The 10481-nt window shown below is 43.9% G+C and overlaps 1 pseudogene; it reads left to right on the top strand.

Moving 5' to 3' along the window:
• Nucleotides 1-2395: 2395 nt before the first annotated feature.
• Nucleotides 2396-8672, top strand: LOC119320624 (annotated as a pseudogene).
• Nucleotides 8673-10481: the final 1809 nt, after the last annotated feature.

Genomic DNA, 10481 nt, shown 5'->3' with positions numbered 1-10481 from the left:
CCATGATTTTAATCTTGCCATCCCCAAAAATTTACTCTCCAAAAAGTTTTCAAGAAATTGCAAGTGACATATTTGATTATTTTTTTGATGCTGTGCATTACGGCAGCAGTATCATACACTATCATCGTATGCATGATACTAGTGTATGATACTCTCCATTACGGGCAACCTAACAAATATTTTATGCAAGGAGTGTTAATAGAAGTTCAATGACGTGGTTAAATACACTAGCCCGTGCGGACGGCTAGTGTTATTAATAGTAAATCTTCCATGTACGAAAACAAACATGACTTGTAAACATTAGGAAATAAAAATGCCTTCCTCTTATAATAATTAAAATGCTATCCTCTTTATAATAATAAAAAACTGAGTGAATTCTAGATTTTACCGCCGTAACTTGAGGATTATCCTCCTTGTTGCATAGAAAAATTATGTCGTTGATGCATTGCTAGGTGACAAAGTTGCTGCAGGAGCTGATGCAGACGTTGTGAACGTCTGGTAGGCTCGATCTGATGACTACTCGATAGTTCAGTGTGCCATGCTTTACGGCTTGAAACCGGGACTTCAAAAGCGTTTTGAACGCCACGAAGCATATGTGATGTTCTAAGAGCTGAAGTTAATATTTCAAGCAAATGCCCGGGTTGAGAGATATGAAGTCTCCAACAAGTTCTTTAGCTGTAAGACGGGGGAGAACAGTTTTGTCAATGAACACATACTTATAATGTCTGGGTACCACAACCACTTGACTCAGTTGGGAATTGATCTTCCAGCTGAGAGTGTTATTGATAGAGTTCTTCAGTCACTGCCACCAAGCTACAAAGGCTTCGTGATGAACTATAATATGCAAGGGATGGAGAAAACAATTCCCGAACTCTTCACGATGCTTAAGGCCGTAGAGGTAGAAATTAAGAAAGAGCATCAAGTGTTGATGGTTAACAAGACCACCGGTTTTAAGAAAAATGGCAAGGGAAAGAAGGAAACTTGAAAAAGAATGACAAGCAAGTTGCCTCCCCCGTGAAGAAGCCCAAAGCTCGACCCAAACCTGAAACTGAGTGGTTCTACTGCATGGAAAATGGTCACTGGAAGCGAAACTGCCCCAAGTACTTGGCAGATAAGAAGGATGACAAAGTGAACAAAGGTATATTTGATATACATGTTATTGATGTGTTCCTTACTAAGGCTCGTAGTGGCGCCTGGGCATTTGATACTGGTTCAGTTGTTCATATTTGTAACTCGAAACAGGAGCTACGGAATAAATGAAGATTGGCTAAGGACGAGGTGACGATGCGCGTCGGAAATGATTTCAAGGTTGATGTGATCGCCATCGGCACGCTACCTCTACATCTATTTTTGAAATTAGTTTTAGACCTTAATAATTGTTATTTGATGCCAGCATTGAGCATGAACATTATATCTGGATCTTGCACTACTACAAAAACTGGCATTAACGACGGTGACCAAAAACTATTGGTCGTTGAACATCCGAGTTGAGTTCCCGCACACGATCGAATCAGCCTACGTAATACCATCAACAACCACCAGATTACCTGTTGCTAAGTAGGCAATCGTTATTGTGGTGATATGGGTTTGCACTTACAACGCTCTAACAAACTCACCTCTCCTTGTGTTAAAAAAACAGTTTCCATTATCCCTCCTTTATCCCTCCTCTAGAATAAAAGAGAGCGGGATAGCTGAATAAATTTAACGCTAGGTGTTGGCAGTTTCCATTAGATAACCAACCAAAAAATATTTAATCTGTTAGATCCCATCTTCCTGCATCCTGTTCTCCTCGCCTCCCCTGCCCTGCTCAATCCGCGACACCTCCATAGTCCGTGGACCGCATCTACCTTTTGCTGCCTACCGCGCCGCAGCCTGCACCTCGCTGGTCACCTCGACCCTGGCCTGAGCACGTCCGCGCCGCTGTCTACATGCCACCGATAACCTCGACCCCGGTACGCCTGTGTTGCAGCCTACACCTCGCCGGTCACCTTGACTCTGGCCCGGGCGCATCCGCGCTGCCGTCTGCACGTCGCTGGTAGCCTCCACCCCGGTGCGCCCGCGTTGCAGCCTGCACCTTGTCAGTCGCCTCAACCCTTGCCTGGGCGCGTCCGCGTTGCTGTCTGCATGTCGCTGGTAGCCTCGAATCCTCGACCCCAGTGCGCCTGCGCTGCCGCCTGCACATCCGCCCTTCGCTAACATGATTCTGTTGCAGGTTTGTTGGTATTCCTCCTTCCTCTGTTTATTGTTGTTGCGAGATCTTCATGCACTGTATTGATTGGTCGGTTAACTTATTTTTCACATAGTCAACTAATATTTGCATTTTAATTAAGCGTTGTATTATTGTAGTGAGTACTCCAGTAGTCATGATGGATGTTCACCGCAACAATTTACCACCATGTGGAACCAGAAGTTCAATCAGTGGTTAAAAGAGAAGGTAAGACAAGGTTCCAGAATAAAGTGTGTATTACATACATATGCACACTATTCAAGAATTCATCCGATTAATCGGTTAACATGCCAGTTAATCGCTACTCGTAGGGTGACTGGATCGAATAGCACCTATTCATCGTATTAACTTGTCAGGCTGATTAATTGGCCAGTTAGACCGATTAATTGGCCTATTAGGCTGATTAATTGGTTGTTAGGCTGATTAATCATTGCTGACCCATTATCTTGTTGGCAGACAAAGCCCAAAATTTTGCCCCATAACCCCTCCCATCCTTCTCTCTCTCTACTCAATAGCTAGGATTCGACCAAACAGCAGGTTATTTTGTTATATTACATAGCTGAGAGCATGAGAGTATGGTACAATACATTAAAAACTAGATATATATATTGGCAATTCCTACTTAATCTACCGGTTAATGGTCGACCGATTAATCTAGTTAATAGGCCGATTCACCGATTAATCACTACTCCCAAGCCTACCGAGCAGCTACCGGTTACCGATTTCCTTAACAATGCATATGCACGTACATTTCATTATCACTCAATATGTAGCCTTCTTCCACGAACATGATAAGAATGAGCTCACCGAAGACCTTTTGGCACTATCACGTGGTCAATTGAAAAATGTAACATGTTTTACTGGCTATGACTGTATGACATGAATGGATTCAGATATCCTGTTTAGACTTGAGAAAGACTCCTCTGCACACATAACAATGGGGTGGCTGTACTTTCAGAAGAAGGGGATAATGGTAAGAACGTTGCTATACACACGATACTATGTGCATGATTTATGGACGATGTTGTTAATCAAGCCGTTGGTGTGTGGGAGTAAACTGCACGACACCGTCTGATTTTGAATCGTGCATGAATCGGCCACTCAGTTGTCATGCGCAAAGTAGTTTCCTAATGGTAATACAGTAGAATAGTATGGCATATTGACACTTTGACAGAGATATTCAAGCTGCAATATTTAGGTGGAATGCGTGTAACATTATTACGTTGCAACTGGATTCATGTATTTAAGAAAGAGCATGGGATGAAGAAAGACAACAAGCATGGAATCTTTAGTCTTAACCTGTAGTAATCAACTTTCTTCATATTTTAGCTTTTACCTTATTAATAAATAGTGTAACAAGTAGTTCTGTACTCACTTTATTTGATTTAGCATTTAGTAATTCATTTTCTGTACATCAACATTCACTTATTTAATTTAATTGCAGCCTTTGTGCACACCTCAAAATAACGCTTTATGTATAGGTTTTCACAATGATCATCACAGGTTTGGAAACTTGCCAGCATTGGCTCGGGAAAGATGCTACTCACAGTTGAACAAGTCTGGACTGGTACACCAATATATTGCTAGGCGGACCTTGCTAAAAAAATCAAGTGAGTTAGCATATTTCAGTAGAAAAAGGGTTACACACAGGGTCATATGCAAGAAGAGGAAATTAAGCGGTTTATTTCTAAGTTCTCACCAATGCCAACATGATCAATTAAGTTGTTCTTGTACATTGAATTTATATGCAATTATTCTTTGTGCCAATTTATTTACAAGGTCTGATTTTCATAAACTACTCAACATTTTATAGGATTGATGGTCCACAGTAAGATATAGAAGCATCAATCGGTGTTGTATTCACCGATGAAGAATGGTATCCATTCAAACAAGGATGGTGTCCCTCGATTGAAGATTGATAAATATTATCTTTTCTACTCCCTCCATTCATTTTTGTAAGTCATTTCAGACAGCTCAAAACGGGTTGTTTTGTACATTGTCTGAAATGTCTTCAAGGTCTTATAAAAGTGAACAGAGGGAGTAGTTGTCTTCTTTTCCAAATAGATAGGAGCAAGTACATTATTCATATAGGGAGTGCATTTGACTCAAATGTCTTAAATGATGTTTTAATCTAAGAATTTTATGTTGGAATTCTTGTATTTTGCTACGTCTTGAGCTTGCGTTGGTTTTTGTTGAAGAGGAAAGGGTGATGCAGCAATAGTAGCATAAGTATTTCCCTAAGTTTTTGAGAACCAAGGTATCAACCCAGTAGGAGGCTGCTACGTCTTGAGCTTGCGTTTGTTTTTCTTGAAGAGGAAAGGGTGATGCAGCAATAGTAGCGTAAGTATTTCCCTCAGTTTTTGAGAACCAAGGTATCAATCCAGTAGGAGGCTCCTCGAAAGTCCCACGCACCTACACAATCAAACAAGAACTCGCAACCAACGCAATAAAGGGGTTGTCAATACCTTCAAGGCCACTTGCGAAAGTGAGATCTGATAGAGATAATATGATAAGATAAATATATTTTCGGTATTTTTATGATATAGATTGAAAAAGTAAAGATGCAAATAAAAGTAGATTGAAAGCTTATATGATAAAAGATAGACCCGGGGCCATAGGTTTCACTAGTGGCTTCTCTCAAGATAGCATAAGTATTACGGTGAGTGAAAAAATTACTGTCGAGCAATTGATAGAAAAACGAATAATTATGAGATTATCTAGGCATGATCATGTATATAGGCATCACTTCCGTGACAAGTAGACCGACTCCTGCCTGCATCTACTACTATTACTCCACAAATCGACCGCTATCCAGCATGCATCTCGAGTATTAAGTTCATAAAGAATAGAGTAACACATTAAGAAAGATGACATGATGTAGAGGGATAAACTCATGCAATATGATATAAACTCCATCTTTTTATCCTCGATGGCAACAATACAATACGTGCCTTGCTGCCCCTGCTGTCACTGGGAAAGGACACCGCAAGATTGAACCCAAAGCTAAGCACTTCTCCAATTGCAAGAAAGATCAATCTAGTAGGCCAAACCAAACTGATAATTTGAAGAGACTTGCAAAGATAACTTAATCACACATAAAAGAATTCAGAGGAGATTCAAATATTTCTCATAGATAAACTTGATCATAAACCCACAATTCATCGGATCTCGACAAACACACCGCAAAAATAGTTACATCAAATAGATCTCCAAGAAGATCGAGGAGAACATGGTATTGAGATTCAAAGAGAGATAAGAAGCCATCTAGCTAATAACTATGGACCCGAAGGTCTATGGTAAACTCCTCACAACTCATCGGAGAGGCTATGGTGTTGATGTAGAAGCCCTCCATGGTTGATTCCCCCTCCAACGGAGCACCGATGAAGGCTCCAAGATGGGATCTCACGGATACAGAAGGTTACGGTGGTGGAAATAGTTTTCAGTGGTCGCTTCTGATGTTCTCGGGGTAGGTGGGTGTATATAGGAGGAGAAGTAGGTCGGTGGACTCCCGAGGGGCCCACGAGATAGGGGGGCACGCCCAGTGGGGGGGGGGGCGCCCTCCACCCTCGTAGCCTCCTCGCTTGTTTCTTGACTTCCACTCCAAGTCCTCTGGATCACGTTTGTTTCAAAAATCACGCTCCTGAAGGTTTCATTCCGTTTGGACTCCGTTTGATATTCCGTTTCTTCAAAATACTGAAATAAGCAAAAAAACAGCAATACGGGCTGGGCCTCCGGTTAGTAGGTTAGTCCCAAAAATGATATAAAAGTGTAAAGTAAAGCCAAAAAATATCCAAAACGGGTAATATAATAGCATGGAACAATAAAAAATTATAGATACGTTGGAGACATATCATATTTCTATTAATAAAAGAGGCTATGATCCTTTCAACTCATATTATTTTGTTTCTAAGTTATTGTGGATGTTAAAATTCAAGTGTTCGATGTTGCATAAAGTGATCGTTGAAGGGAACATTATACTAAATATAAGCGGTTCTGAATTTCATCAAAGTGGTGACAAGAGTGCCCGGCAATGATACTTTGGTCACCATGATAACATTATTAGCGATAACAAATGTGATTGTTAATACTATAATTGTGGTCGTTATTGCCTTGGGATTGACGACGACACACCATCCCGTCGTTAAAAGAATAACGACCACAAAAGGTATGTGGTTGTTATATTTTAACGATGGAGCCTACTACGACCAGGAGATTGTGGTCATTAATGACCTTTAATGACCACAATATGACTTTTAACAACCATATATATCGTCGTTAAAAATTGTTTTACTAGTAGTGTTGTTTATTGTGAGACGATTATTCATTTAAGTCAGAGAATAATGATTATTCTATTTATATGAGTAACGTCTTTTATGGTCATGTACCCTTAGTGAACGGTCTATTCTTATTGAATCTCAATCGTAGCGATACACATGTTCATAATATTGATGCCAAAAGATGTAAAGTTGATAATGATAGTGCAACATACTTGTGTCACTGCCGTTTAGGTCATATTGGTGTAAAACAGATGAAGAAACTCCATGCGGATGGACTTTTGGAATCACTTGATGCTTGCGAACCTTGCCTCGAGAGCTATTGATTTGTCTGTCTCACCTTGTGAAACTTGTCCTTCTTGGGATGCCCCGTCCCTCCCTATGTAAGTTGGAGGGGCAGGTTACATGTGGAGTCCTAGTAGGACTAGGACTAGAATATTCTCTATTACAAACCGGATACAAGTCCGGGTCTTTCTCTTCTTGGGCCTTATGCGTTAAGCCGCCAGTGCAGGCCTCTACGTGAACTGCTGGTCCAGGCCTCTCTAAGGAGCCGGCCCACTCACGGGCCGCCAAGTCCAGGCGGGTTACTGATGAGGCACCAAGTCCGGTCGGGTTATCAATGAATCGCTAGGCCCGGCCGGGTCATCAGTGAGTCGCTAGTCTTCGGGCGGGTTATTGATGAAATGCCAGGTCCCAGCAGGGTCATATCTCCGGCCGGGTCAGACCGCGGGGTATATCCCCGATATGAGTGGAGCGTTTTCCTATCACCGGGGCTAAAAAACTGGTCCTGGGTGCTCTTGGGGCACGGGTGGAAATGCTCTAAGTTTCTTCTTTATCCGTGTTGGCCACAACGGTCCTTCGTCTACCATGACGTCGTTTGGACCTAGAGCCAGACCTTTCATCACTGCCTCTGCCTTGCGTCCGCACTCGTGTCGTTGGGCGTATCCCGCAACGGCGTGGTCTCGGCGTTCCTCCTCAACGTGCCGATCATGTACGAGATGCACTACGGCGTGCCAATGAGCGGTGCCGTGCTCAAGACCATCAACACGAGCCTCGACGTGCGCACGCTGGCCGTCGTGCTCAGCCACTCCGGTGACAAGATCATCTTTGTCGATCCGGCGTTCCTGCCGTTGCTTGGCGATGCACTCTGCCTTCTGCCGCTAGGAGGCCAACCTGTACCGCGTGTCATCCTCGTCGAGGAGCCCTACTATGAAGAAGAGAGTACGACGACTGATGAGGAGTTGGAAGCACTCACAACATACGAGATGCTTCTCGAGAAGAGAGACCTGTTGCTCGCCTGGGTCTGGCCGGCGACCGAGTGGGATCCCATGATCTACGCCACCCAGGTCTACGCCACTATCACTCGTTGTGGTGTCACCCACCTCTATGCCTCGCCGATGATGCTCAAAGTGCTGGCCAACGCACCCGAGGGCGTGTGGAGGCTCCCAGCAGGAGGAAAGGTGCGAGTCCTCATGGGTGGCATGCAGCCGCCGGCCGCCATTCTAGAGCTGGCCGAGGCTGTCGTCTTCTAGGTCAGCCACGAGTATGGGTTGAGTGACACCGGGGGCCTGGTGGTGTCATGCGTGTGGAAGGAGTTGAACAAGCTGCTGGCGCCCGAGCGCGCGAGGCTCAAGGCAAGACATGGCGTGCGCATGCCTGTGATGGCTGAGGTGGACATCCTCGATAGCGAAACGGGCCGGAGCATGCCACATGACGGATCCACGATGGGCGAGATCATGCTCCGCGACAGCTGCGTAATGCGGGTATACATTAACAATGACAAGGCGACCCGGGCGGCGATTCGAGACAACAGGTGGTTCCACACAGGGAACATCGGGGTCATGCACCCGAACGGCTACCTGGACATCCGCGACCGGTCCAAGGACGTGATCGTGAGTGTTGGAGAACACATCAACAACACGGAGGTGGATTAGCGTTGTAGGGGCACCTGACGGTGAAGCAGGCGGCGGTGGTGGCCCGTCCGGACGAGGTCTGGGGGGAGGCACGATGTGCGTTTGTGAGCCTTAGGGAAGCTTGCATCGTTACCGCGGACGAGCTGATTGTGTGGATCCGGGAACGTGTGCAAGACGTCCACCGGGAAGATGGAGAAGTACGTGCTCCGCAACCTCGCCAATGAGATGGGACCCACTCGCAACAACACCGAGACTTAGGACTCTCTTCTTGCTCCCCTTTGGCCATATGTCTAGACCATGGCAGCGACAACTTTTTTGAACGATAACATGAGAGCTGTTATAATCATTATAAACAAGACGGTACAAGGACCCGAACTGCTCGGTTTATTAAAAGGAAACATGGCGAAAACGGGAACAATGGCAAGCCCGACCTAGCAAACGAGGCCTAAAGCACCATAATACATACAAGACATCATCAAGGCCGACAACTCACAACAAGCATATCCAGGCTCTCGAGCATTGCTCGCTACCGGAGTGCACACCAAAACTATCACATCAATCCAGTCTGCCATGGCAGTGACAGTGTCATATCCTCCTCGTCTATCTTCGGATCTTTCGGTTCAGCAATGTCGTCCTTACTCCACACTAGGTCATTTATTCCCTGCAAAAAAATGGTAATCGAACCGAAGTAAGTATTGGTGCTCTTTTGTGTGGAGAAAAGAAATTCTACCATGCACTTAACCGAACATGTGCAGGTGGATTCGCCATTCACCATTGCTTTGAGATTTGTGCTATATTTTCAGGGTTTAACATTTTTTGTCTTGTTGTAGAACGTTGCATTAGGAAAAACTAATTCTTGTTACAATATTACTAAAATGCTTCATTCTGGAATCGACGAAGATGCCTAGTTTCAGAAGTTTGCCGAGTGCTATCTATCAGGACCTTGGCGAAATCTAATATATTGTGGGAATGGATAAAAATGGACTTTGAAATCAAGTGAAACCCAACAAATTGGATCTTTTTTTAAAGCATTTATTATAATGTTTGAATGTATGCAAATTAACACCGGTAGCAGTGTTGGGCGTCAACTAACTTCTACTTCGTCTCAAATTATTTGTCTTTGATTTGTCTAGATACGGACATATCTAGACCTGTTTTACCGTATCTAAACAAATTTAAGACAAAATAATCTCGAGATTTTTCTAATAGCCTTTTTCTAAGATTGTGAAGGAGGCCCATAGGAAGCAGACAAAGAGTATCGTGTTGGTTGGAACCACCTCAGCGCCCACTACCACTAGCATACAAAGACTCGCCTATACAATGACCAAACTATTTTCAAAGCGGGCCGAGTAGTTAATCGTAGCGTCAGCAACGCTAGTGCAATGTACAGAGTAGACTGACTGCTTTGAGTTAGCTAATCTTGATGGAAAGTGCTCCAAGAATTTGCAGGATGGGGAGATGAGGCAGATCCTAAAAGATTCAGAAATGAGCAGGGCGGGACAAAACTGTTCCTTCATGTGTGCTTGGAAGTTAAGGCACTTGTGGAAGAAATGGTCATAACTTGGATATGGAAGAGGTCCAGTCAAGTCAAGCCAGTTTGGACAAGAAAATGCACGACGAGATTGGACAAAAAATGATGTTGAGAAAGAAGGAAAGACTGTAATAAGGGAAGTACCATAGAGATCAGACGGGATAAGTTGAATTTTGACAACTTAAATCAGGATAGAGAGATGAATGAGAGAGATCCCAGCCAGAGCAGTTCAAGGGGGAAGACGAGAAGCTTGATTACAATGCTAGTGATGAGACGGGAGAGGATGGTGGATGACACTATGGTTTTTGTATTGATGGGGTTCAGAGCATGGATGCTGACAGTATGCAAGGAAGCTAGGCTATGAGAGATCATTGAATGTGCGAATGTGACGGTTTCTGAAGATATTTTTGTATGATGCCCTGAGAACTTTTGTTATAGGGTTCCCTTTGTGGTTCCCCTTGTTTCTTTATCTGTCTGTGGCTTGTGAGAAACTATGGAACCATTCTGGCAGTAAGTATTCACGGGCGCCCTACCTG

The sequence above is a fragment of the Triticum dicoccoides genome, chromosome 6B (genome assembly GCF_002162155.2).
Source record: "Triticum dicoccoides isolate Atlit2015 ecotype Zavitan chromosome 6B, WEW_v2.0, whole genome shotgun sequence".
NCBI classification, from domain to species: domain Eukaryota; kingdom Viridiplantae; phylum Streptophyta; class Magnoliopsida; order Poales; family Poaceae; genus Triticum; species Triticum dicoccoides.
This window is presented reverse-complemented; position numbering and strand designations above follow the sequence as displayed.